General features: G+C 37.8%; 1 protein-coding gene across 2 annotated transcripts in view; it reads left to right on the plus strand.

The window, feature by feature from the left end:
* The first annotated feature begins 2,337 nt into the window (after positions 1–2,337).
* LOC150077116 (serine/threonine-protein kinase VRK1-like) overlaps positions 2,338–14,172 on the plus strand; it is a 132,542-nt gene continuing 120,707 nt past the window's right edge. Inside the window, exons 1-2 of one of the 2 annotated variants that reach the window (XM_090386328.1) lie at positions 2,338–2,466; positions 12,439–12,531. The gene's annotated coding sequence lies outside the window, so the exon portion shown is untranslated. The remainder of the gene's footprint in view (positions 2,467–12,438; positions 12,532–14,172) is intronic. The other variant, XM_090386327.1, reaches the window with a different exon arrangement.

The raw sequence follows: 14,172 nt of genomic DNA on the forward strand, positions 1-14,172 counted from the left end.
ATAACCTTCTGCCATTTTCAAACCTTAATAACTCCTCATGTGTGAATGTAGATGCAAAATACTCATTCAGTTTGTTTGCTATCTGAGCAGGATCATCAACAGTCGAGCCATCGATGTCAAGTGGACCAATCAGATTCATCCCCTTCCTTTTAGAGTTTATATAAGTAAAGAAATCCTTGCTGTTTTTCTTAGCATCTTTTGCCAAGGATTTCTCGTAATCTGCCTTCGCCTGCCGAACCTCCTTTGTGACCTGATTACAGACTAGCTTATATCTGCCATAGGCTTCTGAGTCGCTTGATAATTTATATGCATCCCATGCATTTTTCTTCTCTGTTACGAGTCTCATTAGTTCATTTGACAACCATTTAGGCCTAAACCTTGAAGAATATTTCTTAATAGGTATGAAACTTTTAGTAGCTTCCACGATTAATTCCTTGAATGCTTCCCACTTAGAATTTACTGTTGGTAACATCGTCAGTTGATCCCACTGTACAGAATTTAAAAACTGTCGGAGACCACTGTACTCGCCTTTACGGAAGCAAAAACCCTTTCCTTTACCCCTGATGGTAATTAAATCTTTAAGTAAATCCTACGTCAGTACACTGTGATCACTGCCACCTAGTGGTTCTTTTATCTGCAAATTCCTAATACATGAATGATCACTGCTGATAACCAGATCAAGAGTATTACTTTCTCTGGTTGCCTCTCGAACATGCTGCTCCAGAAAACAATCATCCAATAAATCCACAAAAGTCTGACTAGTGTGTGAGTGCCCAACCCACAAGTTCCAGTCAATGTCTGGGAAGTTAAAATCCCCCATTATAAGACATTCCGATTTACTAGCCCACTCTATTTCTCTGTACAATTGTTCATTGTACTCATTCAAGTCATTAGGCCTATAACACACTCCTACTCTAATTTTTGCTTTCGCAGTGCTTATGTCACACCAAACTGACTCAACAATGCACTGTTCATCTATATCAACTGGATGCACTTCTTTTGATTTTATGTTTTTCTTTATTAACAGCATAACACCTCCTCCCTTCCTATCCTGTCTATCCTTTCTGTACACATTGTACTCCCCAAATTCCAGTTCGGCATTCCTTATATCTGTGTGACACCACGTCTCTGATATCCCAACAATATCCGCCTTTGATGTCTTGACTAACACTTCAAATTCATCAAATTTATTTACTATACTTCTAGCATTGGTATACATGCAAGTATACATGCACCTATTCCTATTCCCAGCCACTCTAACACATCCCATATACCCACCTGTTTCACGATGACTGACATCCGTCCCTGAAACCCCCAACACCCCTCGCTCCAGGTCGCTACTCATTCTAATTGATGAAGGGAAACGTAATTGATGAAGGGAACTGTTAAAAGGATGCTTTTACCAAGAAAGACTTCAACTCTGCAAATTGCCTCGTCTGGAAACTTGGCATCTGTGAGGAGATCTCAATGAGTTGTTTAAGGCCTTGGGTAGAGTGAGTAAGCTCAACGTTAATCGCATACTTCCTCTCGCTCAGACTACACATATGAAGGGGCATAAATTCCAATTGAGGAAGATTGGTTGCAGAATGAATGTGCTGATGTTTGACTGTAGCCAGTGGATGGTTGATTGCTGGAACAAACGTATTAGTACTACTACTACTATTATTATTATTATTATTATTAATATCCACATGATGCAAGGAAGCCTGAGGAAAAAAAAAGTTCCCGAGTAACCCTGAGAGAGAGAGAGAGAGAGAGAGAGAGAGAGTCAAAATTAGAAGGGAATCACCAAGAAAGAGAAGAATGATGATATCCAGCTCAGGAACCTGGGTGTGCTGTTACTATTATTAGCCATATGGTGCAAGGAAGCCTGAGGCTTATGCTGCACCAGCTAAAAAAAAAAATTCCCGAGTTACCCTGAGAGAGAGAGAGAGAGAGAGAGAGAGAGAGAGAGAGAGAGAGAGAGAGAGAGAGAGAGAGAGGGGAATCACCAAGAAAAAGAAGAATGATGATATCCAGCTCAGGACCCTGGGTTTGCCGAGCCCATCCAGCTCAGGACCCTGGGTTTGCTGAGCCCCTGTGGTTGCATCCGTTGTTGTGGAAGCGGATAGTTTAAATAAATTCAAGGAAGAAGTTGACAACCTATTGGAGTGGATAGATAGGTGAGATTGTATTTTTTTTTTTTTTTTTTTTTTGTTATGCTGTATAAGCTTGCTTTTTTACATAATTTCGCACTACAGTACTACTATTAATACTTATACTAATAGTAAATAAAATGTTAAAAAATGAAAACCTTGTAACTCATGTTTTCAGACGGCGCTCTTGGTTGATAAATGGAATGGTAAACGGTAAATTTAAACTTGTAAAGAAAGTGAGGCAATTTTAAGTTGCCTGCACTGGTAGTTTTCTGTTGGCTTATTAATTTGAGACAGTTGAACATCCAGAAGTACAAGCAGAAATCATTTGGTGTGTTCTCCTGTTTTGTGCTTATTATTTGTAGTTCTGTCTATTAAATGTGAGTTTGCATTTAAAACGAAGCTTGTGTCTGCTGTATTATATTTATATAGATGATAAATACTTCCGTGAGCATTGCTTTTCATATTCACTTGCATATCAGCACCGGCTGATGTGCATGCCAATTTATTAATTAATTATGGTTCACCTGCTCAAACGTGAAGTAGCTGTGTGTAGATTTACCGAAGGCAGTTGTTTTTAATGAATCATAGTCTATAGCAGGTGGAGGAAGTTGATTCCTCCCCTCCTCGAGTTATTCATTGTTTTTCTAATCGCCCCGTAAACACCCACTTGTGGAATATTGATGAGTATATCATATGAAGTAATGTATTTTTACCAAAATATTGTATGCGTCTAAACAGGCGGTTGCTCGAATAGGGTAACCGAAAAGCTGGTAAAAATAAGCCGAGGAATATACCTTTTGGGGTAGGAGATATTTACTGCAGCGCAGCAGATGAGGTCAGTCGGGACATCATTAACTTCAATGCAGGCGCCTCCGTAGCCAGGTGGGAAGGAGCAGTAGTGCGTATCACATGCTTCTTGATTAGACCGGGGTTCGAGCCCGTCACCACCAAATACGGAAGATGCGGAAAGGTCAGGGAATGACCACCCCATATCCCGAAGCAATATGGCCTTAGTTGCTAATGCTCCTAAAAACAACAACTTCAATGCAAGCTAGAGCAAGTTTGCCTAAGAGCAATGTAAAATTTTACACATTGTATCTTATGGTATCTTTAAAATATGAAATCCTGATTTGTTCCCATATTATATTAACACTATCTCTATCAACCGACCATCCATTTACATAATACTACCAAATCTTATTAAATGCTATCCTATAAAATCTTATTAAATGCCAGTATGTCACCACTTTTCATTTTAAAATGAAAAAAAAAAAAAATGTAAATTTTTTAAATTTCATTTTACATGAAAATGTTTCAGCATATATTCTTACATAAGATATAAACTGAAACATTTTCACAAGAGGTTAATTTTATCTTCATAACTCATATTTGTGGAAATTTTTTGAAAAACAGGATTTGAAATAAATCCTTGAATAAAATGAATTTTTCACTTATCTTAATCAAAAATATTTTTAGTGCATTTGATCCTATTGACAATTGGTATAATAGTAACATTACAAAAAACAATTAGGCGCTTCCGTAGCCAGGTGGGAAGGAGCAGCAGTGCGTAGCACACACTTCTTCATTAGACCGGGGTTCGAGCCTGTCACCACCAAATACGGAAAGGTCAGGGAATGACCACCGCATATTCACGGAGCAATATGGCCTTAGTTGCTAATGCTCCTAAAAACCAAACAACAAAAAAATCAATTCATTCCTTGTCCTTTATACCATTTATAAGGATTTGGGAGCTACATTTGTATTTAGTGGTGCATATTTAATTCAGTTACATATAAATAAATTTAAAAAAAAATTATACCATCATATGTGATTAAGGGAATATATTGTTTATTAAGACAATATATACCATTTTATTTATACCATCATTTTATCATCATTATTACCAATATATACCATCATTTTGTTAGTCAAATAAAAAACAATAGAGTAGTGATTTTTAATTCATGTTTTTATGCAAAAATTTGTATATGCTAAATGTTTTTTATTACCTTCAGCCTGGATGCATATCACACATGGACCAAAAAGTGATTTACAATAGTGCAATACTGCTATAAGTGTAGTACACTGCTGAAAAAACAGCATACTAAATTAAGCTAAAATCAGTTGTTTTAGTTGTTTCCACATGTAAAAAATCATATGGATTTAAGTAGAAAGCCTTTGTAGACATTATAGTGTAGTTTCTTGGGCCTGGGTATGTTTTTGGGCCATCTCCTACCTTTTTGTTTTAATTTTCTTATAATAGTATAATAAACATTTAGGAACTCCTGTGTTGAGACTAATGCTTTACAACTGCATCTTCCTTTTGCATAATCTTAGGAAAGCCCACACGGTTTGTTCCCTATTCCCAATTCAGTGCCCTCTGCGGCAGCCTCAAAACATGTATCGCTGTCTGTCTTGTTTGGAGAGTTCTGAGTTCGATTCCCATTGACTAATAGAGAGAGATTTCTAAATTCCTCTTCATTCAAGGCCAATGAAGTTTAGACAATCTCAGATGGAGGGCATAGGTTTTTTAGCCTACACAATATATGAATCAGCCCATGAGCACACACTCTTCTATAGACAATACACTTGTGCATGCTGGGGATGTCATTAATACCAATGTATATTCCTGATTAGCATTAGTTGATGCATACTCTAATTCGAAAACAAGAGCCATTCAACAAATTTTAATGTGAGTTTTGTGTTCAGCAGCATAAAATTACTTAAGATTGGGTATTTTTATTTTTGTAACATTTTATGGGTTGACCAGTGTAATTGACATGTTATTTTATGTTGTTATGTGTGGTAAATTAATTATAGTGTAAAAATAAGTGAAATAAATATGTAGTGTATATTTTTCATGGTCTCATTAAACTTCGTTCTGCTCAGAACACATTATTTGACTATATATAACTTGAGTATATGAAGTGCTAGCCATTTTAAAGTTTTCTAATTTCACAATATTCCTTTATTGAGTGCAAGATTGCTAGTAGATATTTCAAAGTCAAGCCTGCAATCCTGACCCTTTTTTTTTCTCTCCCAATTGGTGACTATCAATGAATCATCATGGATACATCACTTTGACCCAGAAACTAAACAGGTTTCACAACAATGGAAACATCCATCATCATTAACTTCAAAAAAGGCCAGAGTGCAACCATCTCCAGAGAAGGTGTTGCTGTCAGTTTTATGGGATGAGATGGACATTATTCTAACAGATTACTGGAGAACGGTACCACCTTCAGTGCACATTACTACAGAAACTTACTGAAGCAAGTACATGAGGCAATTAATGAAAAGTGATGCAGAATGCTCAGAAAAGGTGTGCAATTGCTTTACAACAATGCAGCAGCCCATACTGCCATCACAACCACTGAAATTTCCTGGAAGCTAGGATGTCATATCTTGTCCTAGCTTCCAGGAAACACACCTGCCTTATTCTCCAAACTTGGCACCTTCTGACTTCCTCTTTCTGCAGGTGAAATCATTTCTGCATGGCAAACAAATTTTTTTTTTTTTTGGCAATGTAGAGATAATTTCTGCAACCAAAGAATGATTTCAATAGCAAAATGATACCGTCTACAAAAATGGCAAAAGGAAGTGCTGCAAAAGATGGGAGATATGTGTCGCTTTGGGTGGTGGTTACATAGAGATGGAGTGATATGTTTTCCAAATCTTGACCTCTTGAGATGTGTAGAATATGGTCAGAGGAAAAACTTTTTAATACCCCCCTTGTATATACAAATTATGCATTTCCCATAAATTAATTGTTTAATTTTTTCTATAATTGATTATATCAATAATATCAGAACTGTTGTCAATAAAACGAGTGAATTCGAACTGCTGGTTAGGACAAGTAATTCTGGCATAATGGGGCTTATGGAAACATGGAGATAGGGGATGATGAGTTTAAGTATGGTATGTATAATGTATTTAGGAAGGATAGGGGAGATAGAAGGGGTGGTGGGGTCATGCTTCTTATCAAAAGCAGTCTGAGCATGATGAAAGTTTTCCCAGATTCAGACTTTTGCATGCTAGTATAGGAGACGTATGGTGGGAGATAGTTGGAAGCAAAGGTATAATGAGATTGGGAGTAATCTACAGGCCAAGTGATTGTGAAGATTATGATGAGAGCCTCTACATGTAAATGGAATGGGCAAGTAAGCATCAGTGTCTTATTATGGGTGATTTTAATTTGCCTCTAATTGATTGGATCAAATGGGAAGGAAACTCCACATGGAGGACAAGATTTTTAAATCAACTAGATGATTGTTATTTGTATCAGCATATCAGGGAGAGTACTAGGGAAAAGAATATTCTAGACCTTATCATCACCCATGAACCAGACGACATAACAGTGCTGACAGAAAAGAAACCAGTAGCAGGAAGTGATTAGTGTTCTGTGATGGACAATGAAGAGAGAGGTAGCAGTAGTTAAAGGCAAAAGAATGGGTTATAATTTCAGGAAAGGAAATTACAATGGTTTAAGGTGCTACATGGCCTCTATTAACTGAGTAGGCATAGCACAGAGAGTGAATACAATTGAAATACCTTTAAAACATATATGATAACCATGTACATATACTTTGATATGTTCAAAGCCTAGACGGAAAGTTTTTGTAAGCACCACTGTAAGTCTCCTGCATCGATCTTTTTTGACAATGGCGTAATGCAGAGATTTTATTTCTCTGACGAAGACTGTGGTTGAGGATCTTCCCCTTTTTTGAAGAAAGAATGCAGTGTTCATTGTCAAGATTTCCTCTTTCTTTCTTTGAAAATCTCAGAATAAGGGCCAATGGATACAATTGCACTTATTTTCACTTTTGTACTTCGCTCCCAGTTGTGGTTGATGAAGTCATCAGTGAGGGTCTCCATGGTTGAAACGATGCACTGTGGATGGTTTGTATTCATAGATTTTAGATGAGACTATCTTTTTCTTTCTCCTCCTTATGTTGGCTTAGTTCTTTAGCCATTTAGCAACACTTACTGTCTCCTCAAAATGATTTATTATTTGATAGGTAGCATTGTTTGAAGGTAATGGACGGTCAAAATGCTCAGTCCGTTTTTTCCAAATGATTATTGAACTTGAATGTCTGTAATAAAACTTTGCTATAAGAATTCCATCTTGGGTTGTTATTTGACCTGTAGTACTTTACTTCTTCCTGCAACAAACAAATATTAATAATAAAATAAGTAACTTCTTTAAAGTCTGATTTTTTTTTTTTTTTTTAATTTTTTTTGGATGCTCTGATCGTTTGGCTCATTCTGTATGTATAAAGTTATTTCAGAAGTTTTTCAGCTGTCTCCAACTGCATAAGTTTTGTTTTTCTTCTGATGAGTTATATTTATTTGCACATCCATCTGTATTGTGTTTGTTTCAGTCTAAAATTTCTGTTTTGGTTTTATGTTGAAGAAAATAAGATTTTTATATGAAATGAAAAACAATGTTTACAGATTGGAAATGCATTCAGCTGTAAATTTTCTATTTGGTATGTAATTAACAATAGTATTAACTTATCACATTCTTAAGGTTATATTTTTGTGCTTCAAGTTATTGGATTTAATATTCTGTATACTTTGAATATCATTTGTATTTGGTTTTTATTAGGTATCTGTGGCAGTCTGAGTTGATACATATTCAGATTTCTTTTGACAAGCATAATAAGATGAACTCTTGTGCTGTCAGAAGCAGTTGCTTCAGGATCAGGAATAATTTTATTTATATATAGGTACATAGGGCAGTATTTTTTTTATTCATCTGAAGAATATAAAATATTGTTTAGAAATAGAAATTTAACACTTGAACTATATTTATCATTGTTGGAAAATTTGTGCCACTTGTTCATTGTGTCCTCCACATTTATCAATCACATGTCACAGAGTGTGAAGTTGAAGAACCTTCTCCAATGTTTCCTCTGAAGAAAAAATTATCTTCATTTGTTTTCTTCAGTACCTTTCAATGGTTTGTGGATTTTCTGAAACACTATCTTTGCAATAACCCCAGAGATAAAAGTCACATGGGTTTAAATCAAGTGACATTGGAGGCCATGCCAGCCCATTGCCATACACTTTATGGTAGCAGTTAGAAACAATCCTGTTGGCAAAAATTTCATCTAAGAACTCCAAGACACCTGCAGCATGAGTCCTCACTCCGTCCTGTTGAAGCCATTTGTCATTCATGTCCATGCCATAGCCATACAAAAAGGCACAGAATTGTCCCTAATGATACTAAGTGACAAATAAGGTAGACATCACTTGTGATGTTTCCATCTAACAAACTCTAGCAGACATGCAGTATGCAGAGAGTGCACACCACATGGTGATCCTTTATGCATGTAATGGATTGTCAACAATAACATGCAAATTCTTCAGAGCCCAAAAGCCTGAATTTTGCTTATTCATACCCATCTAAATGAAAGTGTGGTTTGTCAAGAAACCAAAGTTTGTTTATAATGTTAGGCTCTTGTTCTAGAAGAGTGCACTGAATTCATTGGCAAACTCAACACAGTTTTTTTGGTATTAGTAGCTGGCTGAGCTTAAATTTGTTAGAAATTCAACAGACAAGTTACCTCAATAAATCTTCCTTACTGTGTTGTAAGATATCCTCCTCTGTGGTGAAAGTTTATACTGTTTGGTTTGGTCCATCACGCAAAACTGACGTGTTGGTATCTTCTTTGAGCAAAAACAATTGAATTTCCACTTCTATAGTATTCCCTAAGAGTAAACACTTTTTACTTGATGCTGTAGGCCCACCATTTTCTTCATCTCAGCTGGAGATCATTTAGTATTGTCAGCCAAATCTACAAATCTTTTTTAAAGAGTAATGTTGTTGGTACAGGCATATGATGCAAGAAAGCAAGCTTGTATAGCATGAGCCAAAAAAAAACAAAAAAAACCTTCCTGTTTCACAGATTCAACCTTAAATTTATTTAAGCTGTCGACTTCCACAATGACAGATGGAAGTTTGTTCCAGCAATCAACCACCCGCTGGCTAAAGGCAAATTTCCGCACATCTATTCTACACCTGGCTTTCTCAATATGAATTTATGCCCCCTCGGGTGCAGAATCTGAGCAAGAGGAAGAATCCTATCAGTGTTGAGCTTGCTCAAACCATTCAAGGCCTTATACAACTCAGATCACCTCGCAGGTGCCTCGTATCCAGACCTAACGATTTGCAGAACTTAAGCCTTTCTTGATAACAGCAACCCTTTGTTCCATTCACTAATCTTGTTACCCTTCTCTGTACCCGTTCCAGAGGATCTACATCTTTTCTAAAATGAAGCCTCCAGACCTGAATGCAGTACTTAAGGTGTGACTTGCCCATTGCCTTATACAAGGGGATAATCAACACTTCTTATCCCTACTAGCAAAATTCCTGTATATCATTTACAAGACCCCATGAGCTACTCTTGCAGCCTTTTTGCATGCTCAGAAAACTTCATATCTGACTGCACGATTACCCCAGATTTTTTTCATTCTCTACTACCCTGGTACTTCATCCTCCACTACCTTAGTACCACACAGTTGGTAAGTTACTCTGGGGTTACTTCTACCCATATGCAGCACTTTGCATTTGTCAATGTTAAACTTCAGTTGCCACTTCTCAGCCCATCTGCTCAACTTTTCCAGATCCTCTTGCAGTTGCAGTAGCATACTGTCCCCGATGTCATTAACAACCCTACTAACCTTCGTATCATCTGCAAACTTGGACATTAAGCCTGATATACCCTTATCAATATCATTGATAAACACAGAAAACAGCGATGAACCCAGCACGGACTCCTGGAGAACACCACATAACATTAGTCCACGAAGAGCATGTCCATTAATTACCACTATGTCTTTTCCCACTCAACCATCCCTTTATCCATAGCAGCAACTTGCCTTTAATGCCATACTGCTTCAACTTGTACAGTAGTCTTCCATGTGCAACAATATCAAAAGCTTTATGATATCAAAATTATTTTTTGCATCCAGTTCCTTTGTGACCATATCCAATCAAATTGGTGAGACGAGACTTCCCCTTAATAAACCCATGCTGCATCTAAACTATAACTGTAGTCTTGTCTAGATGATCCTACAGTGCTTTTTAACCACTGACTCCATTAATTTCCCGGGAACAGAAGTTAAGCTAACAAACTCATAATTACTCGTGTCACCTTTCGATCCCCCCCCCCTTTGTGAATTGGGATACATTTGCACATCTCCAGTCTTTGGGGACTGCCCCTGAGATCAGTAGCTTCCAAGATTAATTCCTTGAATGTATCCCATTTGGAATTTGCTGTTGGCAACATCATTGGTTGGTTCCACCATATAGAATTTAAAGACTGTCTGAGACTGCTGAGTCACCTTTACCAAGCAAAAACCCTCTTCCCTTTACCACTGATGGTAGTCACATCTTTGAGTAAAACCTACATCAGTACACTTGATCACTGCCACCTAGTGGTTCCTTTAGCTGTAAATTTTCTTTATGCTTGTATAATCACTGCTGATAATCAGATCAAGAGTATTATTCTCTGTGGTTGCCTTTTGAACATGCTGCTGCAGAAAACAGTCATCCAATAAATCCATAAAAGTCTTACTAGTGTGTGAGTAACCAACCCAAAAGTTCCGGTCAATATCTGGGAAGTTAAAATCCCACATTATAAGACAATCTGATTTCCTGGCCCACTCTATTTCTCTGTACAGTTGTTCGTTGTATTCATCAGAGTCATTAGGTCTATAACACGCTCCTACTCTCATTTTTGCTTTCCCAATGTTTGTCACACCAAACTGATTCAACACTGCACTGTCTATCCATGTCAACTGGATTCACTTCCTTATATTTTGTTTCTTTACTAACAGCATGACACCTCCTCTCCTTCTACCTTGTCTATCCTTTCTCTACACATTGTACTCCCCAAATTCCAATTCTGCATTCTTTATATGTGTGACACCACGTCTCTGATATCTCAACAATATCTGCCTTTGATGTCTTGACCATCATCCCAAATTCATCAAATTTATTTACTATACTCCTAGCTGTTGTCATTGTTGTTTGGTTTTTAGGAGCATTAGCAGCTTAGGCCATATTGCTCCGGGATATGCGGTGGTCATTCCCTGACCTTTCTGCATCATCCGTATTTGGTGGTGACGGGCTCGAACCCCAGTCTAATCAAGATATACTCCTAGCATTGGTGTAAATGCTAGGAGTATAAATGCAAGTATACATGCGCCTCCGTAGCCATGTGGGAAGGAGCAGCAGCAGTGCGTAGCACACGCTTCTTGATTAGACCGGGGTTCAAGCCCGTCACTGCCAAATACGGAGGATGCGGAAAGGTCAGGGAATGACCACCGCATATCCCGAAGCAATATGGCCTTAGTTGCTGATGTTCCTAAAAACCAAATAACTAACTAGCAAGTATACATGCACCTCCATAGCCAGGTGGGCAGGAGCAGCAGTGCATAGCACATGCTTCTTGATTAGACGGGGGTTCGAGCCCGTGACCACTAAATACGGAAGATGCGGAAAGGTCAGGGAATGACCACCGCATATCCTCAGAGCAATATGGCCTTAGTTGCTAATGCTCCTAAAAACCAAAACAACAACAACAGTAAGTATACATGCACCTATTCTTACATTTAGTTACCCTAACACGCCCCTATATTTGCTTGTTCCATGATGTCACAGCAGTCCTTGAAATCCCCAGCACTTCGCTTACCAGGCTACTGCTCGTTTCAATAGAAGCAGTGCAAGAATCACTTTCACCTCTGCCTGCAGGTACTGTGAACCCCTCCAAGCTAGCAATTTTTCTGACCCACCTAACATAGTATGAACTAGTATGATGAATTAAAAATTACCCTCTTTATGTAAGTGTGTGATTAGTAAGGTTTGATTAGGTTACATTATTATTTTATTATTTTATTTTTTTATGAAAACCCCAAACACGAGGTATTAGAACCTATAGTACTTTGTGCCGTGCGCTTGGGTTGGAGATTGAGAAGATGAGAGAAGATAATTGTTGACATTAGAGAGGAGAATAAAAAAATAAAACTAGACAACATATAAGAGCTTTGAAATTCATGTTAAGTGACAAAGAATGGCATGTCGTTAGTCAGATTCATGTTATTTTATGCTGCAACAGACTGCTAACTGTGGCACACAGATCTCTCTTTATGTATGTTTATTTATTCTGTAGACGGTTTTTATTATTTTATTCTTTACTGAATAAAGAATTTTGTATTCAGATTTCACTTGTGTCAGATCTAAACTGTTTTTAATTTAACTGCCCAAAAAAGTTAAAATCCATTCACTTTATAGACACAGTTTGTTCCATTGCTTGTTGTCTGAGGAAAGCAGTTATCTCATTGCTGGAATGCAAGGTTTCCAATGATCCTATAATATCAACAGATTGTAAGTTTTTAAAGATTTAAATTCTTTTTAGTTTCATTCATTTACTCACTCACATGATGCCGTATAAAAGTGTATGTAACATGTGTGTGGAGTTAATATAGGCTAAAGGTTTGCTTACTTCCTTTGCAGCCTCCTTTAATATAACTGGATAGATCCCATCCACTCCAAGTGCCTTCCTTATGTTTAACTTCAACAGTTTCTCCTCCACTTTGCTCTCAGTTATTACAAAATCATTTAGCTTCCTGTTAGTTTAAACTTCTGTCACCCACTTCCCAAAATTCCTCATGTGTGAAGTAATTCAAATTACTTATTCAGTTTGTCAGCCATCTGAACAGGATTATCAATAGTCAAACCATCGACATCAAATGAACCAACCTGATTCATCCCCTTCCTTGTAGAGTTTATACCTAGTGGACAGAAATCATGGGATACCTACCTAGTAACGGGTAGGCCTACCTCTTGCCCAGATAAGGGCAATCACATGGCAAGGTATTGAGTCCACTATTTCAGGAACGCGTTCCACAGGTAGTAGTAGTAGTAGTAGTGGCATGTGATGCAAGAAAGCAAATGTATGAGCTTATGCAGCATCAGCCAAAAAAAAAAAAAAAAAAAAATCACACCATTCCCTCCAAATGCCTGTCCAGTTCTTCCTTAAATTTATTCAACCTATCAACTTCCACAACGACAGATGGACGTTTGTTCCAGCAATTAACCACCCGCTGGCTAAAGGCAAATTTCCGCACATCTATTCTACATCTGTCCTTTCTTAATTTGAATTTATGCCCCCTTAGGTTCGTAATCTGAACAAGTGGAAGGATCCCATCAGAATTCAGCGTGCTCAACCCATTCAAGGCCTTATGCACCTCAATCAGATCACCGCGCAGGTGCCTAGTCTCCAGCCACTGCAATTTTCAGAACTTAAGCCTCTCTTGATAAGAGGATCCCTTCATTCCCCTCACCAATCTTGTTGCCCTTCTCTGTACACGCTCAAGTAAATCTACATCCTTCCTAAAATGAGACCTCCAGACCTGTACGCAGTACTCAAGGCGTGGCCTGACCATTGCCTTATACAGAGGGATAATCACCTCCTTTTTCCTGCTAGCAAAATTCCTATATATCATTGACAAAACCCCATGACGTGCCCTGGCAGCCTGTCTGCATTGCTCAGAAAACTTCATATCTGCCTGCACAATTACTCCCAGGTCTTTTTCATTTTCTACCACCTTAAGTGTAGTACCACACAGTTGGTACGTTTCTCTGGGGTTACTTCTACCCATATGCAGTACTTTGCATTTGTCAAGGTTAAACTTCAGTTGCCACTTCTTAGCCCATCTGTCCAAATTATCTAGATCCTGTTGCAGTAGCACACTGCCATTACTGTCATTAACAACCCTACCAACCTTTGTATCATCTGCAAACTTCGACACTAAGCCTGATATACCTTCATCAATATCATTGATAAATATACAAAACAACAGTGGACCCAACACCGAACCCTGTGGGACTCCACTAATAACATTAGTCCAAGAAGAGCAGCACCCATTGATTACCACCCTCTGTCTTCTCTCACTTAACCATCCTTTTATCCATTGTAGCAACTTACCCTTAATACCATTCTGCTCCAATTTGTACAATAGTCTT

Source organism: Mastigoproctus giganteus, chromosome 12 (genome assembly GCF_048544385.1).
Source record: "Mastigoproctus giganteus isolate SK-2022 chromosome 12, ASM4854438v1, whole genome shotgun sequence".
Classification (NCBI taxonomy): Eukaryota; Metazoa; Arthropoda; class Arachnida; order Uropygi; family Thelyphonidae; genus Mastigoproctus; species Mastigoproctus giganteus.